Below are 13,064 nucleotides of genomic sequence, written 5' to 3'. Positions count from 1 at the left end.
GAAAGGCTGCATACACAGTTTTTTCAAGTCTAAAACAATTAATGGAGGGGAGCAAGATAGTGCATAAAGATCTAAGCGAGCATGAATTAAACGGGTGCGATCATACCAGCACTAATGCACCGGATCCCATCAAAACTCCGAAGTTAAGTGTGCATGGGCGAGAGTAGTACTAGGATAGGTGACCTCCTGGGAAGTCCTCGTGTTGCACCCCAATTTTATTAATATTTTATTTCGATATCGTATTTGCAAATTCCATTTGTCGTTTCGGCGAGACAAACGCAAACAACACGCCGGATACTCGGACTATTTGCGGCACGATTGTCATTACTGAATGGGAACCGTGAAAAAACCGGGCTTTTGGCATTCGTCGTGCATTGTGGGCCCCGCGATAGTATTGCATCTATCCGGGGGTGCGGCAGATCTGAAAAGCAAACACTCTGCTCACGTAAGAGCTTGTGCACGGTTACCAAGGGAGGAAGGCTGCATACACTGTTTATTCAAGTCTAAAACAATTAATGGAGGGGAGCAAGATAGTGCATAAAGATCTAAGCGAGCATGAATTAAACGGGCGCGATCATCCCAGCACTAATGCATCGGATCCCATCAGAACTCCGAAGTTAAGCGTGCTTGGGCGAGAGTAGTACTAGGATGGGTGACCTCCTGGGAAGTCCTCGTGTTGCACCCCAATTTTATTAATATTTTATTTTGATTTGTATTTGCAAATTCCATTTGTTGTTTCTGGGAGACAACTGGAAACAATGCGTCGGATACTCGGACCATTTGCGGCACGATCGTCATTACTGAATGGCAACGATGCAAGAACCGGGCTTTCGGCATTCGTCATGCATTGTGGGCCCCGTGATAGTATTGCATCTATCCGGAGGTGCGGCAGATTTGAAATGCAAACACTCTGCTCACGTACGAGCTTGTGCACGGTTACCAAGGGAGGAAGGCTGCATACACAGTTTTTTCAAATCTAAAACAATTAATGGAGGGGAGCAAGATAGTGCATAAAGATCTAAGCGAGCATGAATTAAACGGGTGCGATCATACCAGCACTAATGCACAGGATCCCATCAGAACTCCGAAGTTAAGCGTGCTTGGGCGAGACTATTACTAGGATGGGTGACCTCCTTGGAAGTCCTCGTGTTGCACCCCAATTTTATTAATATTTTATTTCGATATCGTATTTGCAAATTCCATTTGTCGTTTCGGCGAGACAAACGCAAACAACGTGCCGGATACTCGGACCATTTGCGGCACGATTGTCATTACTGAATGGGAACCGTGCAAAAACCGGGCTTTTGGCATTCATCGTGCATTGTGGGCCCCGCGATATTATTGCATCTATCAGGGGGTGCGGCAGATCTGAAAAGCAAACACTCTGCTCACGTAGGAGCTTGTGCACGGTTACCAAGGGAGGAAGGCTGCATACACAGTTTTTTCAAGTCTAAAACAATTAATGGAGGGGAGCAAGATTGTGCATAAAGATCTAAGCGAGCATGAATTAAACGGGTGCGATCATACCAGCACTAATGCACCGGATCCCATCAGAACTCCGAAGTTAAGCGTGCTTGGGCGAGATTAGTACTAGGATGGGTGACCTCCTGGGAAGTCCTCGTGTTGCACCCCAATTTTATTAATATTTTATTTTGATTTGTATTTGCAAATTCCATTTGTTGTTTCTGGGAGACAACTGGAAACAATGCGTCGGATACTCGGACCATTTGCGGCACGATCGTCATTACTGAATGGCAACGATGCAAGAACCGGGCTTTCGGCATTCGTCATGCATTGTGGGCCCCGCGATAGTATTGCATCTATCCGGGGGTGCGGCAGATCTGAAATGCAAACACTCTGCTCACGTAGGAACTGGTGCACGGTTACCAAGGGAGGAAGGCTGCATACACAGTTTTTTCAAATCTAAAACAATTAATGGAGGGGAGCAAGATAGTGCATAAAGATCTAAGCGAGCATGAATTAAACGGGTGCGATCATACCAGCACTAATGCACAGGATCCCATCAGAACTCTGAAGTTAAGCGTGCTTGGGCGAGAGTAGTACTAGGATGGGTGACCTCCTGGGAATTCCTCGTGTTGCACCCCAATTTTATTAATATTTTATTTCGATATCGTATTTGCAAATTCCATTTGTTGTTTCTGGGAGATACTGGAAACAATGCGTCGGATACTCGGACCATTTGCGGCACGATCGTCATTACTGAATGGCCACGATGCAAAAACCGGGCTTTCGGCATTCGTCATGCATTGTGGGCCCCACGATAGTATTGCATCTATCCGGAGGTGCGGCAGATCTGAAAAGCAAACACTCCGCTCACGTACGAGCTTGTGCACGATTACCAAGGGAAGAAGGCTGCATACACATTTTTTTCAAATCTAAAACAATTAATGGAAGGGAGCAAGATAGTTCATAAAGATCTAAGCGAGCATGAATTAAACGGGTGCGATCATACCAGCACTAATGCACCGGATCCCATCAGAACTCCGAAGTTAAGTGTGCTTGGGCGAGAGTAGTATTAGGATGGGTGACCTCCTGGGAAGTCCTTGTGTTGCACCCCAATTTTATTAATATTTTATTTCGATATCGTATTTGCAAATTCCATTTGTCGTTTCGGCGAGACAAACTCAAACAACGCGCCGGATACTCGGACCATTTGCGGCACGATCGTCATTACTGAATGGGAACCGTGCAAAAACCAGGCTTTTGGCATTCGTCGTGCATTGTGGGCCCCGCGATAGTATTGCATCTATCCGGGGGTGCGGCAGATCTGAAAAGCAAAACACTCTGCTCACGTAGGAGCTTGTGCACGGTTACCAAGGGAGAAAGGCTGCATACACAGTTTTTTCAAGTCTAAAACAATTAATGGAGGGGAGCAAGATAGTGCATAAAGATCTAAGCGAGCATGAATTAAACGGGTGCGATCATACCAGCACTAATGCACCGGATCCCATCAAAACTCCGAAGTTAAGTGTGCATGGGCGAGAGTAGTACTAGGATAGGTGACCTCCTGGGAAGTGCTCGTGTTGCACCCCAATTTTATTAATATTTTATTTCGATATCGTATTTGCAAATTCCATTTGTCGTTTCGGCGAGACAAACGCAAACAACACGCCGGATACTCGGACCATTTGCGGCACGATTGTCATTACTGAATGGGAACCGTGAAAAAACCGGGCTTTTGGCATTCGTCGTGCATTGTGGGCCCCGCGATAGTATTGCATCTATCCGGGGGTGCGGCAGATCTGAAAAGCAAACACTCTGCTCACGTAAGAGCTTGTGCACGGTTACCAAGGGAGGAAGGCTGCATACACTGTTTATTCAAGTCTAAAACAATTAATGGAGGGGAGCAAGATAGTGCATAAAGATCTAAGCGAGCATGAATTAAACGGGTGCGATCATACCAGCACTAATGCATCGGATCCCATCAGAACTCCGAAGTTAAGCGTGCTTGGGTGAGAGTAGTACTAGGATGGGTGACCTCCTGGGAAGTCCTCGTGTTGCACCCCAATTTTATTAATATTTTATTTTGATTTGTATTTGCAAATTCCATTTGTTGTTTCTGGGAGACAACTGGAAACAATGCGTCGGATACTCGGACCATTTGCGGCACGATCGTCATTACTGAATGGCAACGATGCAAGAACCGGGCTTTCGGCATTCGTCATGCATTGTGGGCCCCGCGATAGTATTGCATCTATCCGGAGGTGCGGCAGATTTGAAATGCAAACACTCTGCTCACGTACGAGCTTGTGCACGGTTACCAAGGGAGGAAGGCTGCATACACAAGTTTTTCAAATCTAAAACAATTAATGGAGGGGAGCAAGATAGTGCATAAAGATCTAAGCGAGCATGAATTAAACGGGTGCGATCATACCAGCACTAATGCACAGGATCCCATCAGAACTCCGAAGTTAAGCGTGCTTGGGCGAGACTATTACTAGGATGGGTGACCTCCTGGGAAGTCCTCGTGTTGCACCCCAATTTTATTAATATTTTATTTCGATATCGTATTTGCAAATTCCATTTGTCGTTTCGGCGAGACAAACGCAAACAACGTGCCGGATACTCGGACCATTTGCGGCACGATTGTCATTACTGAATGGGAACCGTGCAAAAACCGGGCTTTTGGCATTCATCGTGCATTGTGGGCCCCGCGATATTATTGCATCTATCAGGGGGTGCGGCAGATCTGAAAAGCAAACACTCTGCTCACGTAGGAGCTTGTGCACGGTTACCAAGGTAGGAAGGCTGCATACACAGTTTTTTCAAGTCTAAAACAATTAATGGAGGGGAGCAAGATAGTGCATAAAGATCTAAGCGAGCATGAATTAAACGGGTGCGATCATACCAGCACTAATGCACCGGATCCCATCAGAACTCCGAAGTTAAGCGTGCTTGGGCGAGATTAGTACTAGGATGGGTGACCTCCTGGGAAGTCCTCGTGTTGCACCCCAATTTTATTAATATTTTATTTTGATTTGTATTTGCAAATTCCATTTGTTGTTTCTGGGAGACAACTGGAAACAATGCGTCGGATACTCGGACCATTTGCGGCACGATCGTCATTACTGAATGGCAACGATGCAAGAACCGGGCTTTCGGCATTCGTCATGCATTGTGGGCCCCGCGATAGTATTGCATCTATCCGGGGGTGCGGCAGATCTGAAATGCAAACACTCTGCTCACGTAGGAACTTGTGCACGGTTACCAAGGGAGGAAGGCTGCATACACAGTTTTTTCAAATCTAAAACAATTAATGGAGGGGAGCAAGATAGTGCATAAAGATCTAAGCGAGCATGAATTAAACGGGTGCGATCATACCAGCACTAATGCACAGGATCCCATCAGAACTCCGAAGTTAAGCGTGCTTGGGCGAGAGTAGTACTAGGATGGGTGACCTCCTGGGAATTCCTCGTGTTGCACCCCAATTTTATTAATATTTTATTTCGATATCGTATTTGCAAATTCCATTTGTCGTTTCGGCGAGACAAACGCAAACAACGTGCCGGATACTCGGACCATTTGCGGCACGATTGTCATTACTGAATGGGAACCGTGCAAAAACCGGGCTTTTCGCATTCATCGTGCATTGTGGGCCCCGCGATATTATTGCATCTATCAGGGGGTGCGGCAGATCTGAAAAGCTAACACTCCGCTCACGTACGAGCTTGTGCACGGTTACCAAGGGAAGAAGGCTGCATACACATTTTTTTCAAATCTAAAACAATTAATGGAAGGGAGCAAGATAGTTCATAAAGATCTAAGCGAGCATGAATTAAACGGGTGCGATCATACCAGCACTAATGCACCGGATCCCATCAGAACTCCGAAGTTAAGTGTGCTTGGGCGAGAGTAGTATTAGGATGGGTGACCTCCTGGGAAGTCCTTGTGTTGCACCCCAATTTTATTAATATTTTATTTCGATATCGTATTTGCAAATTCCATTTGTCGTTTCGGCGAGACAAACTCAAACAACGCGCCGGATACTCGGACCATTTGCGGCACGATCGTCATTACTGAATGGGAACCGTGCAAAAACCAGGCTTTTGGCATTCGTCGTGCATTGTGGGCCCCGCGATAGTATTGCATCTATCCGGGGGTGCGGCAGATCTGAAAAGCAAAACACTCTGCTCACGTAGGAGCTTGTGCACGGTTACCAAGGGAGAAAGGCTGCATACACAGTTTTTTCAAGTCTAAAACAATTAATGGAGGGGAGCAAGATAGTGCATAAAGATCTAAGCGAGCATGAATTAAACGGGTGCGATCATACCAGCACTAATGCACCGGATCCCATCAAAACTCCGAAGTTAAGTGTGCATGGGCGAGAGTAGTACTAGGATAGGTGACCTCCTGGGAAGTGCTCGTGTTGCACCCCAATTTTATTAATATTTTATTTCGATATCGTATTTGCAAATTCCATTTGTCGTTTCGGCGAGACAAACGCAAACAACACGCCGGATACTCGGACCATTTGCGGCACGATTATCATTACTGAATGGGAACCGTGAAAAAACCGGGCTTTTGGCATTCGTCGTGCATTGTGGGCCCCGCGATAGTATTGCATCTATCCGGGGGTGCGGCAGATCTGAAAAGCAAACACTCTGCTCACGTAAGAGCTTGTGCACGGTTACCAAGGGAGGAAGGCTGCATACACTGTTTATTCAAGTCTAAAACAATTAATGGAGGGGAGCAAGATAGTGCATAAAGATCTAAGCGAGCATGAATTAAACGGGTGCGATCATACCAGCACTAATGCATCGGATCCCATCAGAACTCCGAAGTTAAGCGTGCTTGGGCGAGAGTAGTACTAGGATGGGTGACCTCCTGGGAAGTCCTCGTGTTGCACCCCAATTTTATTAATATTTTATTTTGATTTGTATTTGCAAATTCCATTTGTTGTTTCTGGGAGACAACTGGAAACAATGCGTCGGATACTCGGACCATTTGCGGCACGATCGTCATTACTGAATGGCAACGATGCAAGAACCGGGCTTTCGGCATTCGTCATGCATTGTGGGCCCCGCGATAGTATTGCATCTATCCGGAGGTGCGGCAGATTTGAAATGCAAACACTCTGCTCACGTACGAGCTTGTGCACGGTTACCAAGGGAGGAAGGCTGCATACACAGTTTTTTCAAATCTAAAACAATTAATGGAGGGGAGCAAGATAGTGCATAAAGATCTAAGCGAGCATGAATTAAACGGGTGCGATCATACCAGCACTAATGCACAGGATCCCATCAGAACTCCGAAGTTAAGCGTGCTTGGGCGAGACTATTACTAGGATGGGTGACCTCCTGGGAAGTCCTCGTGTTGCACCCCAATTTTATTAATATTTTATTTCGATATCGTATTTGCAAATTCCATTTGTCGTTTCGGCGAGACAAACGCAAACAACGTGCCGGATACTCGGACCATTTGCGGCACGATTGTCATTACTGAATGGGAACCGTGCAAAAACCGGGCTTTTGGCATTCATCGTGCATTGTGGGCCCCGCGATATTATTGCATCTATCAGGGGGTGCGGCAGATCTGAAAAGCAAACACTCTGCTCACGTAGGAGCTTGTGCACGGTTACCAAGGGAGGAAGGCTGCATACACAGTTTTTTCAAGTCTAAAACAATTAATGGAGGGGAGCAAGATAGTGCATAAAGATCTAAGCGAGCATGAATTAAACGGGTGCGATCATACCAGCACTAATGCACCGGATCCCATCAGAACTCCGAAGTTAAGCGTGCTTGGGCGAGATTAGTACTAGGATGGGGGACCTCCTGGGAAGTCCTCGTGTTGCACCCCAATTTTATTAATATTTTATTTTGATTTGTATTTGCAAATTCCATTTGTTGTTTCTGGGAGACAACTGGAAACAATGCGTCGGATACTCGGACCATTTGCGGCACGATCGTCATTACTGAATGGCAACGATGCAAGAACCGGGCTTTCGGCATTCGTCATGCATTGTGGGCCCCGCGATAGTATTGCATCTATCCGGGGGTGCGGCAGATCTGAAATGCAAACACTCTGCTCACGTAGGAACTTGTGCACGGTTACCAAGGGAGGAAGGCTGCATACACAGTTTTTTCAAATCTAAAACAATTAATGGAGGGGAGCAAGATAGTGCATAAAGATCTAAGCGAGCATGAATTAAACGGGTGCGATCATACCAGCACTAATGCACAGGATCCCATCAGAACTCCGAAGTTAAGCGTGCTTGGGCGAGAGTAGTACTAGGATGGGTGACCTCCTGGGAATTCCTCGTGTTGCACCCCAATTTTATTAATATTTTATTTCGATATCGTATTTGCAAATTCCATTTGTCGTTTCGGCGAGACAAACGCAAACAACGTGCCGGATACTCGGACCATTTGCGGCACGATTGTCATTACTGAATGGGAACCGTGCAAAAACCGGGCTTTTGGCATTCATCGTGCATTGTGGGCCCCGCGATATTATTGCATCTATCAGGGGGTGCGGCAGATCTGAAAAGCAAACACTCTGCTCACGTAGGAGCTTGTGCACGGTTACCAAGGGAGGAAGGCTGCATACACAGTTTTTTCAAGTCTAAAACAATTAATGGAGGGGAGCAAGATAGTGCATAAAGATCTAACCGAGCATGAATTAAACGGGTGCGATCATACCAGCACTAATGCACCGGATCCCATCAGAACTCCGAAGTTAAGCGTGCTTGGGCGAGAGTAGTACTAGGACGGGTGACCTCCTGGGAAGTCCTCGTGTTGCACCCCAATTTTATTAATATTTTATTTTGATTTGTATTTGCAAATTCCATTTGTTGTTTCTGGGAGATACTGGAAACAATGCGTCGGATACTCGGACCATTTGCGGCACGATCGTCATTACTGAATGGCCACGATGCAAGAACCGGGCTTTCGGCATTCGTCATGCATTGTGGGCCCCACGATAGTATTGCATCTATCCGGAGGTGCGGCAGATCTGAAAAGCAAACACTCCGCTCACGTAGGAGCTTGTGCACGGTTACCAAGGGAAGAAGGCTGCATACACATTTTTTTCAAATCTAAAACAATTAATGGAAGGGAGCAAGATAGTTCATAAAGATCTAAGCGAGCATGAATTAAACGGGTGCGATCATACCAGCACTAATGCACCGGATCCCATCAGAGCTCCGAAGTTAAGTGTGCTTTGGCGAGAGTAGTATTAGGATGGGTGACCTCCTGGGAAGTCCTTGTCTTGCACCCCAATTTTATTAATATTTTATTTCGATATCGTATTTGCAAATTACATTTGTCGTTTCGGCGAGACAAACTCAAACAACGCGCCGGATACTCGGACCATTTGCGGCACGATCGTCATTACTGAATGGGAACCGTGCAAAAACCAGGCTTTTGGCATTCGTCGTGCATTGTGGGCCCCGCGATAGTATTGCATCTATCCGGGGGTGCGGCAGATCTGAAAAGCAAACACTCTGCTCACGTAGGAGCTTGTGCACGGTTACCAAGGGAGGAAGGCTGCATACACAGTTTTTTCACGTCTAAAACAATTAATGGAGGGGAGCAAGATAGTGCATAAAGATCTAAGCGAGCATGAATTAAACGGGTGCGATCATACCAGCACTAATGCACCGGATCTCATCAGAACTCCGAAGTTAAGCGTGCTTGGGCGAGAGTAGTACTAGGAAGGGTGACCTCCTTGGAAGTCCTCGTGTTGCACCCCAACTTTATTAATATTTTATTTTGATTTGTATTTGCAAATTCCATATGTTGTTTCTGGGAGACAACTGGAAACAATGCGTCGGATACTCGGACCATTTGCGGCACGATCGTCATTACTGAATGGCAACGATGCAAGAACCGGGCTTTCGGCATTCGTCATGCATTGTGGGCCCCGCGATAGTATTGCATCTATCCGGGGGTGCGGCAGATCTGAAATGCAAACACTCTGCTCACGTAGGAGCTTGTGCACGGTTACCAAGGGAGGAAGGCTGCATACACAGTTTATTCAAATCTAAAACAATTAATGGAGGGGAGCAAGATAGTGCATAAAGATCTAAGCGAGCATGAATTAAACGGGTGCGATCATACCAGCACTAATGCACCGGATCCCATCAGAACTCCGAAGTTAAGTGTGCATGGGCGGGAGTAGTCCTAGGATGGGTGACCTCCTGGGAAGTCCTCGTGTTGCACCACAATTTTATTAATATTTTATTTTGATATCGTATTTGCAAATTCCATTTGTCGTTTCGGCGAGACAAACGCAAACAACGCGCCGGATACTCGGACCATTTGCGGCACGATCGTCATTACTGAATGAGAACCGTGCAAAAACCGGGCTTTCAGCATTCGTCGTGCATTGTGGGCCCCGCGATAGTATTGCATCTATCCGGGGGTGCGACAGATCTGAAAAGCAAACACTCTGCTCACGTAGGAGCTTGTGCACGGTTACCAAGGGAGGAAGGCTGCATACACAGTTTTTTCAAGTCTAAAACAATTAATGGAGGGGAGCAAGATAGTGCACAAAGATCTAAGCGAGCATGAATTAAACGGGTGCGATCATACCAGCACTAATGCACCGGATCTCATCAGAACTCCGAAGTTAAGCGTGCTTGGGCGAGAGTAGTACTTGGAAGGGTGACCTCCTGGGAAGTCCTCGTGTTGCACCCCAATTTTATTAATATTTTATTTTGATTTGTATTTGCAAATTCCATTTGTTGTTTCTGGGAGACAACTGGAAACAATGCGTCGGATACTCGGACCATTTGCGGCACGATCGTCATTACTGAATGGCAACGATGCAAGAACCGGGATTTCGGCATTCGTCGTGCATTGTGGGCCCCGCGATAGTATTGCATCTATCCGGAGGTGCGGCAGATCTGAAAAGCAAACACTCTGCTCACGTAGGAGCTTGTGCACGGTTACCAAGGGAGGAAGGCTGCATACACAGTTTTTTCAAATCTAAAACAATTAATGGAGGGGAGCAAGATAGTGCATAAAGATCTAAGCGAGCATGAATTAAACGGGTGCTATCATACCAGCACTAATGCACCGGCTCTCATCAGAACTCCAAAGTTAAGTGTGCTTGGGCGAGAGTAGTATTAGGATGGGTGACCTCCTGGGAAGTCCGTGTGTTTCACCCCAATTTTATTAATATTTTATTTCGATATCGTATTTGCAAATTCCATTTGTCGTGTCGGCGAGACAAACTCAAACAACGCGCCGGATACTCGGACCATTTGCGGCACGATCGTCATTACTGAATGGGAACCGTGCAAAAACCGGGCTTTTGGCATTCGTCCTGCATTGTGGGCCCCGCGATAGTATTGCATCTATCCGGGGGTGCGGCAGATCTGAAAAGCAAACACTCCGCTCACATAGGAGCTTGTGCACGGTTACCAAGGGAGGAAGGCTGCATACACAGTTTTTTCAAGTCTAAAACAATTAATGGAGGGGAGCAAGATAGTGCATAAAGATCTAAGCGAGCATGAACTAAACGGGTGCGATCATACCAGCACTAATGCACCGGATCCCATCAGAACTCCGAAGTTAAGTGTGCATGGGCGGGAGTAGTCCTAGGATGGGTGACCTCCTGGGAAGTCCTCGTGTTGCACCCCAATTTTATTAATATTTTATTTCGATATCGTATTTGCAAATTCCATTTGTCGTTTCGGCGAGACAAACGCAAACAACGCGCCGGATACTCGGACCATTTGCGGCACAATCGTCATTACTGAATGAGAACCGTGCAAAAACCGGGCTTTTGGCATTCGTCGTGCATTGTGGGCCCCGCGATAGTATTGCATCTATCCGGGGGTGCGGCAGATCTAAAAAGCAAACACTCTGCTCACGTAAAAGCTTGTGCACGGTTACCAAGGGAGGAAGGCTGCATACACAGTTTTTTCAAGTCTAAAACAATTAATGGAGGGGAGCAAGATAGTGCATAAAGATCTAAGCGAGCATGAATTAAACGGGTGCGATCATACCAGCACTAATGCACCGGATCCCATCAGAACTCTGAAGTTAAGCGTGCTCGGGCGAGAGTAGTACTAGGATGGGTGACCTCCTGGGAAGTCCTCGTGTTGCACCCCAATTTTATTAATATTTTATTTTGATTTGTATTTGCAAATTCCATTTGTTGTTTCTGGGAGATACTGGAAACAATGCGTCGGATACTCGGACCATTTGCGGCACGATCGTCATTACTGAATGGCCACGATGCTAGAACCGGGCTTTCGGCATTCGTCATGCATTGTGGGCCCCGCGATAGTATTGCATCTATCCGGAGGTGCGGCAGATCTGAAAAACAAACACTCCGCTCACGTAGGAGCTTGTGCACGGTTACCAAGGGAAAGAGGCTGCATACACATTTTTTTCAAATCTAAAACAATTAATGGAAGGGAGCAAGATAGGTCATAAAGATCTAAGCGAGCATGAATTAAACGGGTGCTATCATACCAGCACTAATGCACCGGATCTCATCAGAACTCCGAAGTTAAGTGTGCTCGGGCGAGAGTAGTATTAGGATGGGTGACCTCCTGGGAAGTCCTTGTGTTTCACCCCAATTTTATTAATATTTTATTTCGATATCGTATTTGCAAATTCCATTTGTCGTTTCGGCGAGACAAACTCAAACAACGCGCCGGATACTCGGACCATTTGCGGCACGATCGTCATTACTGAATGGGAACCGTTCAAAAACCGGGCTTTTGGCATTCGTCGTGCATTGTGGGCCCCGCGATAGTATTGCATCTATCCGGGGGTGCGGCAGATCTGAAAAGCAAACACTCTGCTCACGTAGGAGCTTGTGCACGGTTACCAAGGGAGGAAGGCTGCATACACAGTTTTTTCAAGTCTAAAACAATTAATGGAGGGGAGCAAGATAGTGCATAAAGATCTAAGCGAGCATGAATTAAACGGGTGCGATCATACCAGCACTAAAGCACCGGATCCCATCAGAACTCCGAAGTTAAGTTTGCATGGGCGGGAGTAGTCCTAGGATGGGTGACCTCCTGGGAAGTCCTCGTGTTGCACCCCAATTTTATTAATATTTTATTTCGATATCGTATTTGCAAATTCCATTTGTCGTTTCGGCGAGACAAACGCAAACAACGCGCCGGATACTCAGACCATTTGCGGCACGATTGTCATTACTGAATGGGAACCGTGAAAAAACCGGGCTTTTGGCATTCGTCGTGCATTGTGGGCCCCGCGATAGTATTGCATCTATCCGGGGGTGCGGCAGATCTAAAAAGCAAACACTCTGCTCACGTAAGAGCTTGTGCACGGTTACCAAGGGAGGAAGGCTGCATACACAGTTTTTTTCAAGTCTAAAACAATTAATGGAGGGGAGCAAGATAGTGCATAAAGATCTAAGCGAGCATGAATTAAACGGGTGCGATCATACCAGCACTAATGCACCGGATCCCATCAGAACTCCGAAGTTAAGCGTGCTTGGGCGAGAGTAGTACTAGGATGGGTGACCTCTTGGGAATTCCTCGTGTTGCACCCCAATTTTATTAATATTTTATTTTGATTTGTATTTGCAAATTCCATTTGTTGTTTCTGGGAGACAAC

At 46.4% G+C, this 13,064-nt stretch overlaps 24 non-coding genes and 4 pseudogenes across 24 annotated transcripts; all 28 read left to right on the top strand.

Annotated features, from left to right (window-relative positions):
- Nucleotides 1-92: 92 nt before the first annotated feature.
- Nucleotides 93-211, top strand: LOC148795373 (5S ribosomal RNA). Its single transcript, XR_016070352.1, has one exon. It is a non-coding gene; the product is annotated as a 5S ribosomal RNA (ribosomal RNA).
- A 355-nt stretch (nucleotides 212-566) lies between these two features.
- On the top strand, nucleotides 567-685 carry LOC148795372 (5S ribosomal RNA). Its single transcript, XR_016069244.1, has one exon. It is a non-coding gene; the product is annotated as a 5S ribosomal RNA (ribosomal RNA).
- A 354-nt stretch (nucleotides 686-1,039) lies between these two features.
- Nucleotides 1,040-1,158, top strand: LOC148795371 (5S ribosomal RNA; annotated as a pseudogene).
- A 355-nt stretch (nucleotides 1,159-1,513) lies between these two features.
- LOC148795370 (5S ribosomal RNA) lies at nucleotides 1,514-1,632 on the top strand. Its single transcript, XR_016069576.1, has one exon. It is a non-coding gene; the product is annotated as a 5S ribosomal RNA (ribosomal RNA).
- Nucleotides 1,633-1,986: 354 nt separating this feature from the next.
- On the top strand, nucleotides 1,987-2,105 carry LOC148795369 (5S ribosomal RNA). The gene has a single exon (XR_016074783.1). It is a non-coding gene; the product is annotated as a 5S ribosomal RNA (ribosomal RNA).
- A 354-nt stretch (nucleotides 2,106-2,459) lies between these two features.
- LOC148795368 (5S ribosomal RNA) lies at nucleotides 2,460-2,578 on the top strand. The gene has a single exon (XR_016073395.1). It is a non-coding gene; the product is annotated as a 5S ribosomal RNA (ribosomal RNA).
- Nucleotides 2,579-2,934: 356 nt separating this feature from the next.
- LOC148795367 (5S ribosomal RNA) lies at nucleotides 2,935-3,053 on the top strand. The gene has a single exon (XR_016070750.1). It is a non-coding gene; the product is annotated as a 5S ribosomal RNA (ribosomal RNA).
- A 355-nt stretch (nucleotides 3,054-3,408) lies between these two features.
- On the top strand, nucleotides 3,409-3,527 carry LOC148795366 (5S ribosomal RNA). The gene has a single exon (XR_016073644.1). It is a non-coding gene; the product is annotated as a 5S ribosomal RNA (ribosomal RNA).
- A 354-nt stretch (nucleotides 3,528-3,881) lies between these two features.
- LOC148795365 (5S ribosomal RNA) lies at nucleotides 3,882-4,000 on the top strand. The gene has a single exon (XR_016069730.1). It is a non-coding gene; the product is annotated as a 5S ribosomal RNA (ribosomal RNA).
- Nucleotides 4,001-4,355: 355 nt separating this feature from the next.
- On the top strand, nucleotides 4,356-4,474 carry LOC148795364 (5S ribosomal RNA). The gene has a single exon (XR_016069564.1). It is a non-coding gene; the product is annotated as a 5S ribosomal RNA (ribosomal RNA).
- Nucleotides 4,475-4,828: 354 nt separating this feature from the next.
- On the top strand, nucleotides 4,829-4,947 carry LOC148795363 (5S ribosomal RNA). Its single transcript, XR_016072685.1, has one exon. It is a non-coding gene; the product is annotated as a 5S ribosomal RNA (ribosomal RNA).
- A 355-nt stretch (nucleotides 4,948-5,302) lies between these two features.
- Nucleotides 5,303-5,421, top strand: LOC148795362 (5S ribosomal RNA). Its single transcript, XR_016073394.1, has one exon. It is a non-coding gene; the product is annotated as a 5S ribosomal RNA (ribosomal RNA).
- Nucleotides 5,422-5,777: 356 nt separating this feature from the next.
- On the top strand, nucleotides 5,778-5,896 carry LOC148795361 (5S ribosomal RNA). The gene has a single exon (XR_016070749.1). It is a non-coding gene; the product is annotated as a 5S ribosomal RNA (ribosomal RNA).
- A 355-nt stretch (nucleotides 5,897-6,251) lies between these two features.
- LOC148795360 (5S ribosomal RNA) lies at nucleotides 6,252-6,370 on the top strand. The gene has a single exon (XR_016071870.1). It is a non-coding gene; the product is annotated as a 5S ribosomal RNA (ribosomal RNA).
- Nucleotides 6,371-6,724: 354 nt separating this feature from the next.
- Nucleotides 6,725-6,843, top strand: LOC148795359 (5S ribosomal RNA). Its single transcript, XR_016069729.1, has one exon. It is a non-coding gene; the product is annotated as a 5S ribosomal RNA (ribosomal RNA).
- A 355-nt stretch (nucleotides 6,844-7,198) lies between these two features.
- Nucleotides 7,199-7,317, top strand: LOC148795358 (5S ribosomal RNA). The gene has a single exon (XR_016070875.1). It is a non-coding gene; the product is annotated as a 5S ribosomal RNA (ribosomal RNA).
- A 354-nt stretch (nucleotides 7,318-7,671) lies between these two features.
- On the top strand, nucleotides 7,672-7,790 carry LOC148795357 (5S ribosomal RNA). The gene has a single exon (XR_016072684.1). It is a non-coding gene; the product is annotated as a 5S ribosomal RNA (ribosomal RNA).
- Nucleotides 7,791-8,145: 355 nt separating this feature from the next.
- On the top strand, nucleotides 8,146-8,264 carry LOC148795356 (5S ribosomal RNA). Its single transcript, XR_016071483.1, has one exon. It is a non-coding gene; the product is annotated as a 5S ribosomal RNA (ribosomal RNA).
- A 353-nt stretch (nucleotides 8,265-8,617) lies between these two features.
- Nucleotides 8,618-8,736, top strand: LOC148795355 (5S ribosomal RNA; annotated as a pseudogene).
- Nucleotides 8,737-9,091: 355 nt separating this feature from the next.
- LOC148795354 (5S ribosomal RNA) lies at nucleotides 9,092-9,210 on the top strand. The gene has a single exon (XR_016075011.1). It is a non-coding gene; the product is annotated as a 5S ribosomal RNA (ribosomal RNA).
- A 354-nt stretch (nucleotides 9,211-9,564) lies between these two features.
- On the top strand, nucleotides 9,565-9,683 carry LOC148795353 (5S ribosomal RNA). The gene has a single exon (XR_016068981.1). It is a non-coding gene; the product is annotated as a 5S ribosomal RNA (ribosomal RNA).
- Nucleotides 9,684-10,038: 355 nt separating this feature from the next.
- On the top strand, nucleotides 10,039-10,157 carry LOC148795352 (5S ribosomal RNA). Its single transcript, XR_016072563.1, has one exon. It is a non-coding gene; the product is annotated as a 5S ribosomal RNA (ribosomal RNA).
- A 354-nt stretch (nucleotides 10,158-10,511) lies between these two features.
- On the top strand, nucleotides 10,512-10,630 carry LOC148795351 (5S ribosomal RNA; annotated as a pseudogene).
- Nucleotides 10,631-10,985: 355 nt separating this feature from the next.
- LOC148795350 (5S ribosomal RNA) lies at nucleotides 10,986-11,104 on the top strand. Its single transcript, XR_016073788.1, has one exon. It is a non-coding gene; the product is annotated as a 5S ribosomal RNA (ribosomal RNA).
- Nucleotides 11,105-11,459: 355 nt separating this feature from the next.
- LOC148795349 (5S ribosomal RNA) lies at nucleotides 11,460-11,578 on the top strand. Its single transcript, XR_016071816.1, has one exon. It is a non-coding gene; the product is annotated as a 5S ribosomal RNA (ribosomal RNA).
- Nucleotides 11,579-11,931: 353 nt separating this feature from the next.
- LOC148795348 (5S ribosomal RNA) lies at nucleotides 11,932-12,050 on the top strand (annotated as a pseudogene).
- A 355-nt stretch (nucleotides 12,051-12,405) lies between these two features.
- Nucleotides 12,406-12,524, top strand: LOC148795347 (5S ribosomal RNA). The gene has a single exon (XR_016068929.1). It is a non-coding gene; the product is annotated as a 5S ribosomal RNA (ribosomal RNA).
- Nucleotides 12,525-12,880: 356 nt separating this feature from the next.
- Nucleotides 12,881-12,999, top strand: LOC148795346 (5S ribosomal RNA). Its single transcript, XR_016069276.1, has one exon. It is a non-coding gene; the product is annotated as a 5S ribosomal RNA (ribosomal RNA).
- Nucleotides 13,000-13,064: the final 65 nt, after the last annotated feature.

This window comes from Nelumbo nucifera, chromosome 4 (genome assembly GCF_055504915.1).
Source record: "Nelumbo nucifera cultivar China Antique chromosome 4, China Antique-T2T, whole genome shotgun sequence".
Taxonomy (NCBI): domain Eukaryota; kingdom Viridiplantae; phylum Streptophyta; class Magnoliopsida; order Proteales; family Nelumbonaceae; genus Nelumbo; species Nelumbo nucifera.
The sequence above is the reverse complement of the archived record's forward strand: the minus strand, read 5'-3'. Positions and strand labels throughout refer to the sequence as shown.